This window comes from Oncorhynchus tshawytscha, linkage group LG07 (assembly GCF_018296145.1).
Source record: "Oncorhynchus tshawytscha isolate Ot180627B linkage group LG07, Otsh_v2.0, whole genome shotgun sequence".
Taxonomy (NCBI): Eukaryota; Metazoa; Chordata; class Actinopteri; order Salmoniformes; family Salmonidae; genus Oncorhynchus; species Oncorhynchus tshawytscha.
In genome coordinates, this window is record NC_056435.1 from 62,176,061 (window position 1) to 62,198,150 (window position 22,090).

Here is a 22,090-nt window from a genome sequence, read left to right on the forward strand (position 1 = left end):
AATCCGCTCCATTACACTGGTTGTAAGGCAGAACACAGGATCCGCATCGCGAAAAACATATTCTTGGTCGTACTGATGGTGAGTTGACGCTGATCTTATATTCAGTAGTTCTTCTCGGCTGTATGTAATGAAACCTAAGATGACCTGGGGTACTAGTGTAAGAAATAACACGTAAAAAAACAAAAAACTGCATAGTTTCCAAGGAACGCGAAGCGAGGCGGCCATCTCTGTCGGCGCCGGAAGTAAACGACTACCGCCCCGTAGCACTCACATCCGTCATCATGAAGTGCTTTGAGAGACTAGTCAAGGACCATATCACCTCCACCCTACCTGACACCCTTGACCCACTCCAATTTGCTTACCGCCCAAATAGGTCCACAGACGATGCAATCTCAACCACACTGCACACTGCCCTAACCCATCTGGACAAGAGGAATACCTATGTGAGAATGCTGTTTATCGACTACAGCTCGGCATTCAACACCATAGTACCCTCCAAGCTCGTCATCAAGCTCGAGACCCTGGGTCTCGACCCCGCCCTGTGCAACTGGGTACTGGACTTCCTGACGGGCCGCCCCCAGGTGGTGAGGGTAGGCAACAACATCTCCTCCCCGCTGATCCTCAACACTGGGGCCCCACAAGGGTGCGTTCTGAGCCCTCTCCTGTACTCCCTGTTCACCCACGACTGCGTGGCCATGCACGCCTCCAACTCAATCATCAAGTTTGCGGACGACACAACAGTGGTAGGCTTGATTACCAACAACGACGAGACGGCCTACAGGGAGGAGGTGAGGGCCCTCGGAGTGTGGTGTCAGGAAAATAACCTCACACTCAACGTCAACAAAACTAACGAGATGATTGTGGACTTCAGGAAACAGCAGAGGGAACACCCCCATCCACATCGATGGAACAGTAGTGGAGAGGGTAGCAAGTTTTAAGTTCCTCGGCATACACATCACAGACAAACTGAATTGGTCCACTCACACAGACAGCATCGTGAAGAAGGCGCAGCAGCGCCTCTTCAACCTCAGGAGGCTGAAGAAATTCGGCTTGTCACCAAAAGCACTCACAAACTTCTACAGATGCACAATCGAGAGCATCCTGGCGGGCTGTATCACCGCCTGGTATGGCAACTGCACCGCCCTCAACCGTAAGGCTCTCCAGAGGGTAGTGAGGTCTGCACAACGCATCACCGGGGGCAAACTACCTGCCCTCCAGGACACCTACACCACCCGATGCTACAGGAAGGCCATAAAGATCATCAAGGACATCAACCACCCGAGCCACTGCCTGTTCACCCCGCTGTCATCCAGAAGGCGAGGTCAGTACAGGTGCATCAAAGCTGGGACCGAGAGACTGAAAAACAGCTTCTATCTCAAGGCCATCAGACTGTTAAACAGCCACCACTAACATTGAGTGGCTACTGCCAACACACTGTCAATGACACTGACTCTACTCCAGCCACTTTAATCATGGGAATTGATGGGAAATGATGTAAATATATCACTAGCCACTTTAAACAATGCTACCTTATATAATGTTACTTACCCTACATTATTCATCTCATATGCATACGTAGATACTGTACTCTATATCATCGACTGCATCCTTATGTAATACATGTATCACTAGCCACTTTAACTACGCCACTTGGTTTACATACTCATCTCATATGTATATACTGTACTCGATATCATCTACTGTATCTTGCCTATGCTGCTCTGTACCATCACTCATTCATATATCCTTATGTACATATTCTTTATCCCCTTACACTGTGTATAAAACAGTAGTTTTGGAATTGTTAGTTAGATTACTTGTTGGTTATTACTGCATTGTCGGAACTAGAAGCACAAGCATTTCGCTACACTCGCATTAACATCTGCTAACCATGTGTATGTGACAAATAAAATTTGATTTGATTTGAGATAATCATACCATACACTAAATTAAAAGGAATCAAACAGGGCAGAGACTCAGGAGGAATGCTAATATGGTATAAAGCTGAACTAATTATTTAAATCGAATTGGTCAAAACAGGAGAATTCTTTATATGGTTAAAAATCAACAAGGAGGCTATTTTGACAGATAAAAACGTACTGGTCTGTAGAGACCTGAATGCTAGAACAGCAGAAGAACAAGACACTATTAACAGTCATGGGGATAAACACCTACCAGGAAGCAACAACCTTTCCCTCCCCACATACCCCCACAGAAACAACTATGACAAAGTGAAAAACAAAAACGGAGTACAGCTCGTGAAGCTCTATGGAACACTGGGTCTGTACATAGTCAATGGTAGGCTGAGAGGGGACTCTTTTGGTAGGTACACCTACAGCTCATCCCTTGGCAGCAGCACTGTAGACTACTTCCTCACTGACCTAAACCCAGAGTCTCTCAGAGCCTTCACAGTCAGCCCACTAACACCTCTCTCAGACCAACCCAGAGTCTCTCAGAGCCTTCACAGTCAGCCCACTAACACCTCGCTCAGAGCCTTCACAGTCAGCCCACTAACACCTCGCTCAGAGCCTTCACAGTCAGCCCACTAACACCTCTCTCAGACCACAGTAAAATCACAGTGTATCTGAGAAGAGCAGAACCCAACCATGAAGCATCACGGCCAAATAAATGACATGGTACAAAACAGGCCCATAGATGGAGTGCAAACAGTACAGACATCTACCAAAAAGCAATTAGTAGCCAAAAAAATACAATCTCTCCTGGACAACTTTTTAGCCTTAACATTCTCCTACAGCAATGAAGGTGTAAATGTGGCTGTTTGGAACATAAACGTTATGTTTGACAAATTAGCCTCCTTGACTAATTTAAAGAAGCATAAGAGCAAACCAGAAATAACAATGAAAAATGGTTTGGTAATGATTGCAAAAATCTAAGAAAGTCATTGAGAAATATATCTTATCAAAAACACAGAACCAGACAACAAAAATATACACCTTCAATATGGGGAAACACTCAAGCAATACAAACACACCCTAAGAACAAAAAAGGAACAGCACATTAGAAATCAGCTGGATGGAATTGAGTAATCCATAAAATCAAACCACTTCTGGGAGAATTGGAATAAATTAAACAAGCCTCATGAGGAATTGGCTATCCAAAATGGGGATATGTGGAGAAATCACTTTGCAAACCTCTACAGCAATATAACAAAGAGCCCAGAACAAAAATATATACAAGAAACATTACAAATCACAAAAGAAACAAATCAGAATCCTGTGGATACCACAATTACAGAAGAATTATTGGAAAGACTATGCACTCTCCAACCCAAAAAGGCTTGTGGTGCTGATGGTATTTTAAATGAAATGATCAAATAAACAGACAACAAATTCAAAATGGCTATACTCAAACTCTTCAACATTATCCTCACTGCAGGTATTTCCCCCCGATATTTGGAACCAGGGATTGATCACACCAATCTATAAAAATGGAGACAAATTTGACCCAAATAATTAGAGGAATTTGCGTTAACAGCAACTTGGGGAAATTTTCTGCAGTATTATAAATAGCATACTACATAATTTCCTTGACGAACACAACATCCTGAGCAGAAGCCAGATTGGATTTCTAAAAAAATGATCGTACAACAGACCACATTTACACCCTCCACACACTAATTGATAAACAAGTAAACCAAAACAAAGGCAAAACCTACTCGTGTTTTGTAGATTTCAAGAAAACATTTGATTCAATTTGGCATGAAGATTTTATTAAATCAATGTACACTAAAAACAAATGTGCGGTTAAAATTGGCAACAAGCAAACAGACTTCTCTCAGGGATGGGGAGTGAAACAGGGCTGCCCAATAAGTCCAACACTATTTAACATCTACATTAATGAATTGGCAAAAACATTAGAAGAATCGGCAGCACCTGGTGTCACCCTACACAACACTGAAATCAAGTGGCTGCTGTACGCAGATGACCTGGTGCTGCTGTCTCCCACTAAAGAGGGGTTACAGCAGCACCTAGATCATCTTCACAGGTTCTGTCAGACCTGGGGTCTGACCGTTAACCTAAAAAAAAAAACTAATATAATGATATTCCAAAAAAGTTCCGGAAATAAGGATGACAAATATAAATTCTATTTGGACACAGTTCTATTAGAACACACCAAAAACTACACATATCTAGGACTAAATATCAGCAACACAGGTAGCTTTCAAATCAATTTTTATTTGTCACATACACATGGTTAGCAGATGTTAATGCGAGTGTAGCGAAATGCTTGTGAATGAGCTGAGAGACAAAGCAAGAAGAGCATTCTATGCCATTAAAAGGAACATCAAAATCAAAATTCCAATTAGAATCTGGCTCAACAATTTTCAATCAGTTATAGAACCAATTGCGCTATATGGCAGTGAAGTATGAGGTCCAATCTCTAATAGTGAATTTACCAAATGGGACAAACATCCAATCGATATACTGCATGCAGAGTTTTGCAAGACTATTGCAAGTGCAAAGAAAAACTCCAAATAACACATGTAGAGCAGAATTGGGCCAATACCACCTCCTCATTCAAATAGAAAAAAGAGCCATCAAATTTGACAACCATCTAAAAACAAGTAACCCCAAAACATTCCATCACACAGCTCTACAATGTCAAGAGATGAAACAAGAGAAGAGTCCCCTCGGCCAGCTGGTTCAGAGGCTCAGTTCACCAACCCCATTAGAGCCACAGGACAGCACTCAGAAAATGTGGCCCAACCAAATCATCACAAAACAAAATATATATCACCTATTGTAAAGACACCACAAAAAATCAAAGTAAACTTCAATGCTATTTGTCTCTAAACAGACAGTACATGGTGGCAGACTATCTGACCACTGTGACTGATAGAAAACTGAGGAAAACAACGACTAGGTACAGACTCCGTGAGCACAGTCTGGCTAGAGACCGGTCATCACAGACAAACCTGGCTGCCCAGAGAGGACAGGCGGTGCTCACTCTGCTCCAGGGGAGAGGTAGAGACAGAGCTGCATTTCCTATTACACTGTGACAAATACTCAGACCTAAGAGAATATTATATTTATTTATTTCCCAAAATTATAATTCAACACAAAGAATTTGAAACTATAAAATATGAAGAAAAAATAAAATATTTATTGGGTGAAAAGCCAAAATTTGCAGTTTTGGCAGCCAAATATGTGTCCTCCTGCCACAACCTGAGGGACAGCCAGTGAAAAGTGCAAAGTAATGTCGATTATATTTCCCATCTTGTTTTGTTTTGTCTTGTCTTGTCTTGTCTTTCATACCACGTCATGTGTCTTCTCAGTCATGTTGACACTGGTCTATTACCACTGCTTTAATGTATTGTTGTTCTCATTAATATTGTTGTAGTTGTTGTTAATGATAATCCCATGTCGACTACTACTATTATTATTGATGTTGGTCCCACCATTTATTTATATATCAATATATATTTTATATATAAATATATATTTGTATTTTATTTTTATTTTGCGATATGAAAACTATGAGAATGTAAGTAATAATGAAATTACCATGTCAATAAAGTCAATTGAATTGAGAGAGAGACCGGAGGATAGCAAGAGAGAGAGAGAGAGAGAGAGAGAGAGAGAGAGAGAGAGAGATACAATACAGTGGGGCAAAAAAGTATTTAGTCAGCCAACAATTGTGCAAGTTCTCTCATTTAAAAAGATGAGGCCTGTAATTTTCATCATAGGTACACTTCAACTATGACAGACAAAATTAGAAGAAAAATAAATCCTGAAAATCACATTGTAGGATTTTTTATGAATTTATTTGCAAATTATGGTGGAAAATAAGTATTTGGTCAATAACAAAAGTTTCTCAATACTTTGTTATATACCCTTTGTTGGCAATGACTGAGGTCAAACGTTTTCTGTAAGTCTTCACAAGGTTTTCACACACTGTTGCTGGTATTTTGGCCCATTCCTCCATGCAGATCTCCGGTAGAGCAGTGATGTTTTGGGGCTGTTGCTGGGCAACACGGACTTTCAACTCCCTCCAAATATTTTCTATGGGGTTGAGCTCTGGAGACTGGCTAGGCCACTCCAGGACCTTGAAATGCTTCTTACGAAGCCACTCCTTCGTTGCCCGGGCGGTGTGTTTGGGATCATTGTCATGCTGAAAGACCCAGCCACGTTTCATCTTCAATGCACTTGTTGATGGAAGGAGGTTTTCACTCAAAATCTCACGAAAATCTCTCCAAACACGACGAGTTGAGTTTTTACCAAAAAGTTATATTTTGGTTTCATCTGACCATATGACATTCTCCCAATCTTCTTCTGGGTCATCCAAATGCTCTCTAGCAAACTTCAAACGGGCCTGGACATGTACTGGCTTAAGCAGGGGGACACGTCTGGCACTGCAGGATTCCCTGGCGGCGTCCCTGGCGGCGTAGTGTGTTACTGATGGTAGGTTTTGTTACTTTGGTCCCTGCTCTCTACAGGTCATTCACTAGGTCCCCCGTGTGGTTCTGGGATTTTTGCTCACTGTTCTTGTGATCATTTTGACCCCACGGGGTGAGATCTTGCGTGGAGCCCCAGATCGAGGGAGATTATCAGTGGTCTTGTATGTCTTCCATTCTTCCTAATAATTGCTCCCACAGTTGATTTCTTCAAACCAAGCTGCTTACCTATTGCAGATTCAGTCTTCCCAGCCTGGTGCAGGTCTACAATTGTGTTTCTGGTGTCCTTTGACAGCTCTTTGGTCTTGGCCATAGTAAAGTTTGGAGTGTGACTGTTTGAGGTTGTGGACAGGTGTCTTTTATACTGATAACAAGTTCAAACAGGTGCCATTAATACAGGTAACGAGTGGAGGACAGAGGAGCCTCTTAAAGAAGAAGTTACAGGTCTGTGAGAGCCAGAAATCTTGCTTGTTTGTAGGTGACCACATACTTATTTTCCACCATAATTTGCAAATAAATTCATAAAAAATCCTACAATGTGATTTTCTGGAGAAAAAAAATTCTCATTTTGTCTGTCATAGTTGAAGTGTACCTATGATGAAAATTACAGGCCTCTCATCTTTTTAAGTGTGAGAACTTGCACAATTGGTGGCTGACTAAATACATTTTTGCCCCACTGTATATATCAACAAATTGGCGCAGACACTAGAAAAGTCTGCAGCACCCGGCCTCACACTACGAGCATCTGAAGTCAAATGTCTACTTCTGCTCTGGTGCTTCTGTCACCAACCAAGGAGGGCCTGCAGCAGCACCTAGATATTCTGCACAGATTCTGCCAGACCTGGGCCCTGACAGTAAATCTCAGTAAGACCAAAATAATGGTGTTCCAAAAAAGGTGCAGTCGCCAGGACCACAAATACAAATTCCATCTAGACAACATTGCCCTAGAGCACACAAAAAAACTATACATACCTTGGCCTAAACATCAGCGCCACAGGTAACTTCCACAAATCTGTGAACGATGAGAGACAAGGCAAAAAGGGCATTCTATGCCATCAAAAGGAACACAAAATTCAACACCCCAATTAGGATCTGGCTAAAAATACTTGAATCAGACAAAGCCCATTGCCCTTTATGGGTGTGAGGTCTGGGGTCCGCTCACCAACCAAGACTTCACAAAATTGGACAAACACCAAATTGAGACTCTGCACGCAGAATTCTGCAAAAATATCCTCCGTGTACAACGTATAACACCAAATAATGCATGCAGAGCAGAATTAGGCAGATACCCACTAATTATCAAAATCCAGAAAAGAGCAGTTAAATTCTATAACCACCTAAAAGGAAGCGATTCCCAAACCTTCCATAACAAAGCCATCACCTACAGAGAGATGAACCTGGAGAAGAATCCCCTAAGCAAGCTGGTCCTGGGGCTCTGTTCACAAGCACAAACACACCCTACAGAGCCCCAGGACAGCAGCACAATTAGACCCAACCAAATCATGAGAAAACAAAAAGATAATTACTTGACACATTGGAAAGAATTAACAAAAAAACAGAGCAAACTAGAATGCTATTTGGCCCTAAACACAGAGTACACAGCAGCAGAATACCTGACCACTGTGACTGACCCAAAATTAAGGAAAGCTTTGACTATGTACAGACTCAGTAAGCATAGCCTTGCTATTGAGAAAGGCCGCCGTAGGCAGACATGGCTCTCAAGAGAAGACATGCTATGTGCACACTGCCCACAAAATGAGGTGGAAACTGAGATGCACTTCCTAACCTCATGCCCAATGTATGACCATATTAGAGACCAATATTTCCCTCAGATTACACAGATCCACAAAGAATTCGAAAACAAATCCAATTTTGATAAACTCCCATATCTACTGGGTGAAATTCCACAGTGTGCCATCCCAGCTGCAAGATTTGTGACCTGATGCCACGAGAAAACGGCAACCAGTGAAGAACACCATTGTAAATACAACCCATATTTATGCTTATTTATTTTATCTTGTGTCCTTTAACCATTTGTACATTGTTAAAAACACTATATATATATATATATATATATAATATGACATTTGGATTGTCTTTATTGTTTTGAAACTTCTGTATGTGTAATGTTTACTGTTAATTTTTATTGTTTATTTCACTTTATATATTCACTTTACATATTATCTACCTCACTTGCTTTGGCAATGTTAACACGTTTCCCATGCCAATAAAGCACCTTGAATTGAATTGACAGAGGATAGTAAGAGAGAGAGAGAGGGGATAGTAAGAGAGAGAGAGAGGGGATAGTAAGAGAGAGAGAGAGGGGATAGTAAGAGATAGTAAGAGAGAGAGAGGGGATAGTAAGAGAGAGAGAGGGGATAGTAAGAGAGAGAGAGGGGATAGTAAGAGAGAGAGAGGGGATAGTGAGAGAGAGAGGGGATAGTAAGAGAGAGAGGGGATAGTAAGAGAGAGAGAGAGGGGATAGTGAGAGAGAGAGGGGATAGTAAGAGAGAGAGAGAGGGGATAGTAAGAGAGAGAGAGAGAGGGGATAGTAAGAGAGAGAGAGAGGGGATAGTAAAGAGAGAGAGAGGGGATAGTAAGAGAGAGAGAGAGAGGGATAGTAAGAGAGAGAGAGGGATAGTAAGAGAGAGAGAGAGGGGATAGTAAGAGAGAGAGAGAGAGGGGATAGTGAGAGAGAGAGAGGGGATAGTGAGAGAGAGAGGGGATAGTAAGAGAGAGAGAGGGGATAGTAAGAGAGAGAGAGGGGATAGTAAGAGAGAGAGAGAGGGGATAGTAAGAGAGAGAGAGAGGGGATAGTAAGAGAGAGAGAGACGGGATAGTAAAGAGAGAGAGAGGGGATGAGACGGGATAGTAAGAGAGAGAGAGGGGATAGTAAGAGAGAGTAAGAGAGAGAGAGGGGATAGTAAGAGAGAGAGAGAGAGGGGATAGTAAGAGAGAGAGAGAGGGGATAGTAAGAGAGAGAGAGGGGGATAGTAAGAGAGAGAGAGGGGATAGTAAGAGAGAGAGAGGGGATAGTAAGAGAGAGAGAGGGGATAGTAAGAGAGAGAGAGGGGATAGTAAGAGAGAGAGAGGGGATAGTAAGAGAGAGAGAGGGGATAGTAAGAGAGAGAGAGGGGATAGTAAGAGAGAGAGAGGGGATAGTAAGAGAGAGAGGGGATAGTAAGAGAGAGAGAGGGGATAGTAAGAGAGAGAGAGGGGATAGTAAGAGAGAGAGAGGGGATAGTAAGAGAGAGAGAGGGGATAGTAAGAGAGCGAGAGAGGATAGTAAGAGAGCGAGAGACACACAGGAAGACCAAGAAAATGAAAGAAAAACAGAGAAAGACTGAGCAATTGAAGACTGAATTATCATGATAACAATAAATTGAACGATAAATTCATCACATTAATGTGCACCAGTTAGTTTTTCTTACATCACCCTTAAAAATACTACTTGAATATTGTAGCAATCAATTGTCCAGTTAGCAATAGCCCATATTAACAGACTTCATATCAAACGTCACACATTCCTTTAGGCCACTAATCATTATTATCGATATCAGAAAAATTTCCTCGATAAAAAGTCTGTTCGGTCTGTATCGATCATTTTCAGTTTATCATCCCAGCTCTAGTGTATGAGGATAGGGGTCTAGGCAAGAGGGGGGGTTCTTATTCCTTCTGTTCCAATCAGCTCTATTTAAAACACAATGGACACCTCTCGAGCACCCCAGCCCCCTACCGCTGACCACAAATCGGACTCTGTGTGTGTGGAGGTTTGGTGGGATGTTGGAAGCTTAAAGAAAAGGGGAGAGGGGAGCGCACATGCACACACACAACCACAAATGTAAACCTACCCACACAGACACAGTATGGACCTCGGTCCCCACAGGGTCACTATAACCTCATGTAGACACAGATGATTTGTCACACTCTTTTCCTGTTAACACTGATGGGCAGATCTAGAGGGGGCATTGATCCACACCCACCCACCTACCTGGACATGCCATGCTATCTCACTATATACACTAGCCTGCCTGGACATGCCAACTACCTATACACACTAGCCTGCCTGGACATGAGATCTACCTATACACACTAGCCTGCCTGGACATGAGATCTACCTATACACACTAGCTTGCCTGGACATGAGATCTACCTATATACACTAGCCTGCCTGGACATGAGATCTACCTATATACACTAGCCTGCCTGGACATGAGATCTACCTATACACACTAGCTTGGACATGAGATCTACCTATATACACTAGCTTGGACATGCTATCTACCTATACACACTAGTCTGGACATGCTATCTACCTATACACACTAGTCTGGACATGCTATCTACCTATACACTAGCTTGGACATGCTATCTACCTATACACACTAGCCTGGACATGCTATCTACCTATACACTAGCCTGGACATGCTATCTACCTATACACTAGCCTGGACATGCTATCTACCTATACACTAGCCTGGACATGCTATCTACCTATACACTAGCCTGGACATGCTATCTACCTATACACTAGCCTGGACATGCTATCTACCTATACACTGTCCTGCCAGGCCATGCCACATAGCTAAAGTAACCACTATGGACATATCATTCACACCAACATGCTAAAGTAGACTGTTGGTTTCTGTATACACCATTTTTTAGAAAGTCAATGACTATTAATGTGTTGATCAGAGCTTTCAAAGGGATTTTGAGGAGGGTTGTATGAAAAGTCATTCTGGCACTGGACAACGATGAGAGGCTACGTTCTCCTAAAGCAGACCCTTGGATCTTTGTGTTAAAAAAGAAAGAAATAAAGTCCGGTAACAGATGCTGAGACTGATAATTACACACATTTTTTTGCCCACCTTCTGCTCCTCCAATTCCCTAGTGTCTTCATTAATCTCTCTTCACCGCGGTCCAGCCTCGTTAGGAGAGCCTTGTTCAGCAGTCCTTGAGATACAATCAAAGACGGTATTCATAACAGCGTATCAACACACTGAAAACAGTCCAGATTCCTGACCAGCCATGACAAAACAATGTCTCCAAACCCAACCGCCCCAAATCACCGTTGCCTTTATTATCAGAAACAACCCTTGGCATGGCACTATGACAGCTACCCACCTCACTCACACGGGCCATTTTCACATACAGTAAATCAACTAATAAAACTTAATCAAGGCTTCCTGAAGTCCTCATATGACCCAGGTTGAGTGGCCCATAAGTCCTCATATGACCCTCTCTAATTGCAGAGGCCCGTCTCAGGCTAGAGCATGGAGCAAGAGGGGACATGTCCCAATTTGTCAACTTGCATTAACTCCCCAGGAGAATAGCAGAGTGAGTGAGTGTGTGTTTAGGCTAAGTACTTAGCTAAGTAGGCTTGAGGACCTAAGTACTTGGGGACCTGCGTCCATTACCGTGCTTCTACACCTGCATTGCTTGCTGTTTGGGGTTTTAGGCTGGGTTTCTGTACAGCACTTTGAGATATCAGCTGATGTACGAAGGGCTATATAAATAAATTTGATTTGATTTGATTACTGATCAGGCCCATGTTTGTTTAACTATCCCGCTGTACCTGTGGGGATTCTCCAGTCAGCCGGAGACCATTACTGATCAGGCCCATGTTTGTTTAACTATACCGCTGTACCTGTGGGGATTCCCCAGTCAGCCGGAGACCATAGATCTTCTGCACATTCTAGCTCTCATTTTAACAGCTTGGTTTCTCTTGATTAGGTTCTCTCTCTGACCGTCTCTCGCTTTGTCCTTATGTCCCTGTCTTTCATTGTATTTTTACTGTCTACAATTGTCTTAGTCTTGCCCCTCTTTCTCTCACTTTTATTTGAATGCTTATCTTGTTTTTGTGAAAATGTTGCCTGCTGAATGCTAGGCTTAATGCTATGCTAGCTATCAATACTCTTACACAAATGCTTGTGTAGCTATGGTTGAAAAGCATTTTTTGAAAATCTGAGATGACAGTGTTAACAAAAGGCTAAGCTTGTGAGTGAATATATTTCTTTCATTTCATTTGCGAGTTTCATGAATAGTTAACGTTGCGTTATGGTAATGAGCTTGAGGCTATAATTACGCTTACGGGATTGCTCGACGCTAGAGGTTAACAAACTATAGTTTTGGCAAGTCGGTTAGGACATCTACTTTGTGAATGACACAAGTAATTTTACCTACTATTGTTATTAACAGAGATTATTTCACTTATAATTGACTGTATCACAATTCCAGTGGGTCAGAAGTTTACATACACCAAGTTGACTGTGCCTTTAAACAGCTTGGAAAATTCCAGAAATTGATGTCATGGCTTTAGAAGCTTCTGATGGGCTAATTGACATCATTTGAGTCAATTGGAAGTGTACCTGTGAACGTATTTCAGTGCCTTTTTGCTTGACATCATGTGAAAATAAAAAGAAATCAGCCAAGACCTACAAAGGTCTGGTTCATCCTTGGGAGCAATTTCCAAACATCTGAAGGTACCACATTCATCTGTACAAACAATAGTATGCAAGTATAAACACCATGGGACCACGCAGCCGTCATACCACTCAGAAAGGAGTTCTGTCTCTGAGAGATAACGTACTTTGGTGTGAAAAGTTCAAATCAATCCCAGAACAACAGCAAAGGACCTTGAAGATGCTGGAGGAAACCGGTACAAAAGTATCTATATCCACAGTAAAACGAGTCCTATATTGACAACCTGAAAGGCCGCTCAGCAAGGAAGAAGCCACTGCTCCAAAACCGCCATAAAAAAGCCAGACTACGGTTTGCAACTGCACATGGGTACAAAGATCGTACTTTTAGGAGAAATGTCCTCTGGACAGATGAAACAAAAATAGAACTGTTTGGCCATAATGACCATCATTATGTTTGGAGGAAAAAGGGGGAGGCTTGCAAGCCGAAGAACACCATCCCAACCGTGAAGCACGTGGGTGGCAGCATCATGTTGTGGGGGTGCTTTGCTGCAGGAGGGACTGGTGCAATTCACAAAATAGATGGCATCATGAGGTAGGGGAAATGATGTGGATATATTGAAGCAACATCTAAAAAATAAACTAATTGTTTAGGGAAATATACATTATTGATTACTGTATAAAGAGAAAATGCTACAGTTTTCTTTTAAGACACATTTAACATTCATTATTTAATTTCCCATGGAGAACATTCCAGATGAATATTTTAAGCACAGCCCTAAAACAAAGACCAACCCACAAACAAATAAACCAAGGCGAACAAAACCACAGCGGTCGTTCTGCAAGGTCGGGACATTTTCCCATATTAATACATTTGAATAGCAAAACCAACCACAATGCAGGCTGTGACCCAGTTGAGCTGCCAAGGGCACAATCCAACCCCTATCGAAGTATTTCTGGATTAACATTTGAACATATGTAGGAAGCTAAATCAGAAAGAAATGGCTAAATGAACAGCTGAATAGCTCATATAGTATTAAACTACTAGATGTCTTACAGAGCTCCAGTACTGGACCCTGGATGCATTAATCCAAATCCTCAAGAGACTGTACTGTATCTTAAGTGGCTTTCACACTACACAATATCCGCCATGAATTTCATATTTGGTACATCTCATTCTTAGGAAGTCCAGGTCATTCCAAATGAATATCTGGGCAAAATATGAGCAATGTGAATAAACACACAGAAAAAGGTATGTGGACACCCCTTCAAAATAAGTAGATTTGGCTATTTCAGCAACGAGTTGTGCTGAGATGCAGGTCTGCACACCCCTGTTGTACTGCTCCTTTATGTCTGTTTGGGGTCCGCCTGTTAGCTTGTACCATTCTTGCCATACTGCTTCGACCCCTTTCATCAACCAGCTGTTTTCGCCCCCAGGACTGCCGCTGACTGGATGTTTTGTTTGTCGCGCCAGTCTCTGTAAACTCTAGACACTGTCGTGTGTCAAAAGTCCAGGAGGACAGCCTTTTCTGAGATACTGGACTCGCCGTGCCGGTCACCGGCGATCATGCTAGGCTCAAAGTTACTTAGTTTTACCCATTCTAACGTTCAATTGAACAGCGAGTAAACGCCTCGATGCCTGTCTGCCTGCTTTATATTGCAAGCAATGGCCACATGACTCCCTGTCTGTAGGAGCGATCCATTTTCATGAACGGGGTGGTGCACCAAATAAATGGGCCGGTGAGCGTATACCATAATACATGACATTTAGCAGAAGTTTTTATCCAAAGCAACTTAGCCATGCGTGAATACATTTACATCTATACGGTGCGTTCGGAAAGTATTCAGACCCTTCACTTTTTTTTTGTTACGTTACAGACTTATTCTGAAATGTATTAAATGTTTTTTCCTAAACCTTCACACAATACCCCATCATGACAAAGCGAAAATAGGTTCAGACATTTGTGCAAATTAATATAATTTTTTTAAACTGAAATACCTTATTTACATAAGTATTCAGACCCTTTGCTATAAGACTCCAAATTGAACTCTGGTGCATCTGGTTTCCATTGATCATCCTTGAGATGATTAGAGTCCACCTGGGGTAAATTCAACTGATTGGACAAGATTTGGTAAGGCACACAGCAGTCTAAATAAGGTCCCACAGTTGACAGTGCGTTTTGGAGCAAAAACCAAGCCATGAGATTGAAGGAATTGTCTGTAGAGCTCTGAGACAGGATTGTGTCGAGGCACAGATCTGGGGAAGGGTACTAAAACATTTCAACAGCATTGAAGGTCCCCAAGAACACAGTGGCTTCCATCATTTTAAAATGGAAGAAGTTTATAATCATCAAGACTCATCCTAGAGCTCGCCGCCTGGCCAAAATGAGTAATTGGGGGAGAAGGATATTGGTCAGGGAGGTGAACCCGATGGTCACTCTGACAGAGCTCCATAGTTCCTCTGTGGAAACGGGAGAACCTTCCAGAAGGACAACCATCTCTGCAGCACTCCGCCAATCAGGCCTGTATGGTAGAGTGGGAAGATGGAAGGCACTCTTAGGTAAAAAAGGCATCCTACAGCCAGCTTGGAGTTTGCCAAAAGGCACCTAACGACTCTCAGACCATGAGAAACAAGATTCTCTGGTCTGATCAAACTGAGATTGACCTCTTTGGCCTGAATGCCAACAGTCACATCTGGAGGAAACCTGGCACCATCCCTACGGTAGTAAAGCATGAGGGTGGCAGCATCATGCTGTGGGGATGTTTTTCAGCTGCATGAACTGGGAGGCTACTCAGGATCGAAGGAAACATGAACAGAGCAAAGTACAGAGAGATCCTTGATGAAAACTTGCTCTAGAGCGCTCAGTACCTCAGATTAGAGTGAAGGTTCATCTTCCAACAGAACGACGACCCTAAGCACACAGCCAAGACAACTCAGGAGTGGCTTTGGGGCAAGTCTGAATGTCGTTGAGTCGCCAAGCCAGAGCCCGGACTTGAACCCGATCTAACATCTCCGGAGAGGCTTGAAAATAGCTGTGCAGTGATGCTCCCCATCCAACCTGACAGAGCTTGAGAGGATCTGCAGAGAAGAATGAGAGAAACTCCCCAAATACAGGTGTGCCAAGCTTGTAGCGTCATACCCAAGAAGACTCGAGGCTGTAATAGCTGCCCACGGTGCTTACAAAAAGTACTGAGTAAAGGGTCTGAATACATATATAAAAACATATTTTTATTACATTTGCAAAAATGTCTAAAAACTGTTTTTTGTTTTGTCATATGGTATTGTGTGTAGATTGATGAGGGGGGAAACGATTTGAATCCATTTTAGAATAAGCTGTAATGTAAAATGTGGGAAAAGGGGTCTGAATAGTTTCCGAATGCACTGTAGGTGGCCCAAGCAGGAATGCGAAACATTTGGTGCTGCAAGTGCTTTGCTCTACCAACTGAGACACTATGAACAACTGGCAACACAGAAATGGTTCTACGCGAGCCGTTTCAGGGCTGGCCCAACCGTATGCACAGTTGTAAAACTGTCAAGGTATTGACCCAGTTCTACCATTTCAAAGCCTTTCTTTGACAGTGCAGGATATTTAAGTCCACCGCATCAAAGGTGAGGAACCAAATCTTAAAACACTACACCTCCCATGTCTAATACGCTGTAGAATGTTCTGTACTTGAGCAACGGAGCATTAGACACAAAACATTATTGATAAAGGTCTCCTCTACAGCCCTGGAGCATCAACAGTAGGCCATGTGAATATCACAGAAACAATCAAGTGGTGACTACGATTCCAGACTGTTTCTGCGGAGCGGGAAGAAGAGAGGGATGGATGGAGGTGACATTGGATGACAGGGAACGGAGGACGACCTCTGAAGGAGTGTTACCTCTCCCTCCCTTTCTTAGATTTGGCCAAATGCATTATAGCCGAACATCGTTTGTTAGACGGAGATTAAAAAAGGGACATGATTTGATTACTTCTGCCTGCTTGTTATGAATACTGCTCCGTCGCTGAAGGAAAGTCACCTTACTCTACAAAGAGACTATGTAGATCGAGACTGCTGATTACATGAGGGATGTATATTAACTCATTCAGGTGTGAGTATGTTCATGCAGAAAGACATGGCTGAAGGCAAAGCAGAATACATTTTTTTTTGGCTAATTTCTTCAAGGTTTTGTTGCAGAGGCCTGAAGGCAAGGGTTGTAGCAATACTAACGTCAGTGAAAGTGTGTGTGTGTGTGTGTTTACACAAGTCTGAGTGCCGAAGTGGTTTGGTATTTGTTCCTTTAGGCTTGGTTTCAAAACTGCCTGCCATGGTCAGTTTGGAGTTGAACAGGAGTGCCAAACAAGGAACAAAGCTGCAATCATGGCTCTTAGCATGGAGACCAGTTACACAAAATACCATTTTAAATCAATAGACCTGACTGAAACAATACATGGTGAGTAGACTGAGCAGATTGAGCGCCGCCATACTTTGCATCTCATTTCCCTACCCCTCAAAACACAGGACACAGTTCAGAACAACACATTCCCATTTCCACATCTGCTGTACCGTAATAACATAATTGATCGTATCTATTCTCTCTCGTGGTATAAGTACTGTTGCTGATGGTTCCTAAAAGACCAATCCTAAAGTAAATTGTGCAATGGGTTTTGAATGACTCCATTACACAGTCTGATTGTTATAGCACTGTGGTTATATTAGTGTCTAGACCAGGTGTGTGATGTTCAGGGAGTCTCTGCTGGGGGTAAAGTTCAGGCAGGCACCTCCCCTGCAGTGTGGCTGCTGGTTTCCTGGCTGCCCTGGCTGATCATTTCCCTGTAATATGGGTGTGTGTGAGAGAGATGAGCAGCTGGCTAAACACACAGAGGCAGGGCACCAGAAGAGCTACTGGACGTGGGGAGGCCCTAGCAGTCAACCAAAACACCACTCCCTCAAGAAATCACTGTGTGTGTGTACATAGTTACCATAAAATCAGTCCCCTCCCAGACAAATCCCAGTGAAAATGTAGACAATAATAAGACACTCAGGAGGCACACGCTCCAAGGCCACAGGAAGTTCTGTCTAAACAGAGCTCAAATCACAGGCTTGGCTGAGGGCTGCTACAGCCATAGGGAACATACTGAGAGGTAAGGGAACTAATGGAGACAAAAGGTTACTCCGTGATAATCTGCGACAGCGAGCCACTGACAAATATCTGCTTTAAGTTTCCTCAAGGTTTTCTGCGTTTTCCGGAGCATTTGTCTAACCGGGTAACGAGAAAGACTAATAGTGGAAAAGGGTTTACTAAACTGAGAACAAAATGTTTCTGACACGGTGACAACTGTTGCCTTAGAATAGAGAGAGTCCAAAGGGTGCTGATGAAAAGGGTCTGAAGCCAGTGTGTTTCCCCAACGTTTCCCCAATGTTTCCTCAATGTTTGGCTTTTGTGTGAAAAGGTTTAATAATGGGGTAAGGACAGAAATAAAAAGATGGGAATAAAACAGATATGGTTGCTGTGACAATGGTTGCTGTGACAATGGTGGTTGCTTTGCCACAAGGGCCACGAGGAGAGGTTAGTGGAGGAGTAAACAGCTCACACACACTCACACAACGACACTCCTTCCTCGTACGCACCCACCCCCACCTTCAATCCTCCCCCCCTTCTCCCACCCAGCCAGCCTGGGAAGAAATAGTCCCTAATCCGATTCCACAACGTAATTGAAAAACTGGGCTTTGTGGGAGCTAGTGGTCCTAGCTGGCAAAGTGGCAACTTGGACTGGGTGGAATCAAAGGGGGATCAAGAGGAGAGTTTACATAACCAAGGTCAGCATGGGAGGAAGAAATAAAATAATCCTTGGCTGGGCCAAAAAAGGCGAAGAGGAGAAGGAAGGCTAACCAAAGGGAAATATGAAAACAAACGGATAAAAGCTACTGTAGGAGGGCCCTTTGGTCCTCAAAGCAGCCAAATCCTCTGGTTTGGGGAGGTAATTGGGACCAGACGTCGACACTTGGAATAGCTGCTGAATGCGTTGGGATGCGGTCGATGGAAGTGGACTTGTCACCAGAGGGTGGAAAACTCCAATCCCAAGCCCTGAGCTATTTGCATATTTAAGATGAATTAGAGGAAATGTCTAGAAAGTCAAAACGATTATTCCTGTTGCCACAATGAGCACTGCCCTCTTTAAAATAAGACTATCTACCTAGATAAATGTCCAAAATCGTCTTCAGGATGATCTGGGCAGGATGTCTGCTCACTCCTTTCTTACGTGTGACAGCGAACTTACATAGATGGTTTTTAAGACCAGATTGAGAAACGGTGGATGGCTATGACGTGGAGGCCATGTTTTATTGTGTGAGCATACCGTTCCATTCCCACAGTATTCCTTCCTGTCAGTCATACACCCATATCAGAAACAGACAAAGACTTAGGGTTCTTACCTGTAGAAATACAAGTTCTACTGTTCCTTCGCTGACATTGCAAACATCCCAGAATTCCACTTGCTGTTCCCCCATGTACACCAGTCCAAACCTGAAGAAGGAGAAGAGGAGATTAAAATCAACAAAAGACGATGATGCTGAAAACATGGAAAGAAAATATTTTACAGGTCTGTACTACTAGTGGATAAGCATGTAAGAAAACATACAAGTAAAAATAAATGCATTTAGTTAAGTGAAAGTACTTGATACTAGGCTACAGAATATCCTATTATGAATACATTATCATATTGCTAAAAGACTCAGAGGAGCAATCACTTGAAGGCTGCTACATATGCAATTATATGCTAATGATCTTTCTCCGACTGGCCGGAGCTAAACTTATGGAATTGTTTAGCTTGAGTCATACTGCCCAGGTGAGGCCTACAGGATTAGGTCAAGGCAGCCTTTGTCAGAGGTGCTACTAAGATGTCTTTGGAAAATCATCAAAATGAAGAGATTTCTTAAATTATCTTGGATTAATTCTGACCATTTTGAGGAAGTGTATACTGGCTACGGCATCTAAACATTGACAAACAGTACTATTGATGCTTTTTTTTCTCATTTTTCAAGTGAAGGTCTTTTAAGGGTGCCAGCCGAACTGAAGCATGCATGCTGATGCCTTAACGGGGCCCATTGAAGTGCTTTTAAAGAGACTCCCACACGACATGGTCAGAGAATTACTGGACATAGAGTTATAAGCAGGTCAATTACCAGTTAGGAACAAGTGTAGACATTATATAAATCATCCAGAGAAAACAGATTAGTCCAGAGTAAATGTCAGTAATTAAACTGATTTCGCAACGCCAAACAAAAATGGATCAAAGACCGACCAGACGAAACAACTTCAAAGGTGGTTTACCAGACCCAGCTCAAATGGGATATTCAACAGGAAAAGTACCTGTGTCTAAGTACAGTAACGTACACACAAATATATATTTTGAGCAAAATAGGTATTTATTTTTTTAGACACAAGTACAAACTTCATGGAGTAGGACATTCAAGGAGGCCTAATGGTGCCCACTGATGTCATCGGCCTCCCCCCAATAGAGAACAAGGAGGAACCCCCCCGCCACACACACACACACACACCACGTCAGAGTACACCTGGACCACCTATTGAGATGTGCCTTTTATTAAGTAAAATCAGGTGATATGAGCTGAAAAGGTGACTGGAGTAGGACTTTAAGCTTATTCCCAGACTAAAAATCACATTGTGCACCTTGACAATGCATTTTAGGTGATTGTAAGGAATGTTATTCACTTCTGCAAAGGAGTTAAAAAAAGACAGCCATTGTCAAGGAATACTGCCTGTCAACAGCACCAACATTTGGTCAAACCTGGAGAATCTCCATAAATCCCTACAGGCAGTAAAAAGGCAGTGGTAAGTAAACAATATGTTTCTGCCCGGGGTCTGCACTGTAGTAGCATCTGCTGTCTTGGCATTTTGTCATCGCCATGGCGACATTTAAAACCCTGAGGCCTTTCGCCAGCTGAGCCCTGGCTCATCCGTGAAACTTCCTATTTCTGGATCTGTCGGGTCATGCCGCGCAACGTTTCCCTCAGGTGAGGCAAGCACAGACCCAAGGGAAAACCTGAGCTGCTAGGTCAGTGATAAACCAACTCATTAATTTATCACTACCTAGACATTGACTGCTAGAGCCTGAGTTGACGTCTGAATGAAAACAAATGGATCTACAGTATATTGGATATTGTTTGGTTCATCGTTTTGACCTGAATGTTTATCTTCATGCAGTTTGGTGGAGGCTGAAATTGAGAATGTTGTCTTAGATCTTTTTTGTTCTCCCCATAAGACTTCCCATTCAGGGATTAATAGAACAATGGTCCCTCAGGTCAAGCACACAGTCTACAGATAACCTTATCAGAAATAGTAAGTATAGCTAGATCGTGTAAACCTTTATCATAGACCTACACTGTGTGCACATCTTGCATTGTCAGCTGTTGACTACCTCTGACAGGAAGTAAATGGTATTTTGTAGGGCTGTAGGGTTGGGCTTGATTGAATTGTGAAAAGGCACTTGTGACACACCAAAATTCACTTTAATTGAACTTCTTATGGTTGGGGGCAGAATTGAGTAGCTTGGATGAATAAGGTGCCCAGAGGTGCCCAAAGTAAACTGCCTGCTACTCAGTCCCAGTTGCTAATATAGGCATATTATTCGTATATTTGGATAGAAAACACTGAAGTTTCTAAAACGGTTTGAATGATGTATGTGAGTATAACAGAACTCATATGGCAGGCAAAAACCTGAGACAAAATCCAACCAGGAAGTGGGAAAGTCGTGACGTGCCGTTCGTACACGTGAGAGCGAGCTCTGTTCCATTGCATTTATACAGACAAAGGAATTCTCCGGTTGGAACATTAATTGAAGATTTATGTTAAAAACATCATAAAAAAGGGCCTCCCGGGTGGCGAAGTGGTCTAGGGCACTGCATCGCAGTGCTAGCTGTGCCACCAGAGACTCTGGGTTCGAGCCCAGGCTCTGTCGCAGCCGGCCGCGACCGGGAGGTCCATGGGGCGACGCACAATTGGCCTAGCGTCGTCCGGGTTAGGGAGGGCTTGGCCGGTAGGGATATCCTTGTCTCATCGCGCACTAGCGACTCCTGTGGCGGGCTGGGCGCAGTGTGCGCTAACCAGGTCGCCAGGTGCACAGTGTTTCCTCAGACACATTCGTGCAGCTGGCTTCCGGCATAGCATTCAAGCACTTTGTCTCTAACAATTGGGGAGAAAGGGGAGTAAAAAAATTTTTTTTATAAAAAAAAAAAAACATCCTAAAGA

General features: G+C 42.8%; 1 protein-coding gene across 1 annotated transcript in view; it reads right to left on the reverse strand.

Moving 5' to 3' along the window:
• The window catches only part of LOC112246198 (plexin-B1-like), a 213,265-nt gene that overhangs the window by 155,003 nt on the left and 36,172 nt on the right, over positions 1–22,090 (reverse strand). The window contains exon 2 of the mRNA XM_042324787.1: positions 19,255–19,345. The gene's annotated coding sequence lies outside the window, so the exon portion shown is untranslated. The remainder of the gene's footprint in view (positions 1–19,254; positions 19,346–22,090) is intronic.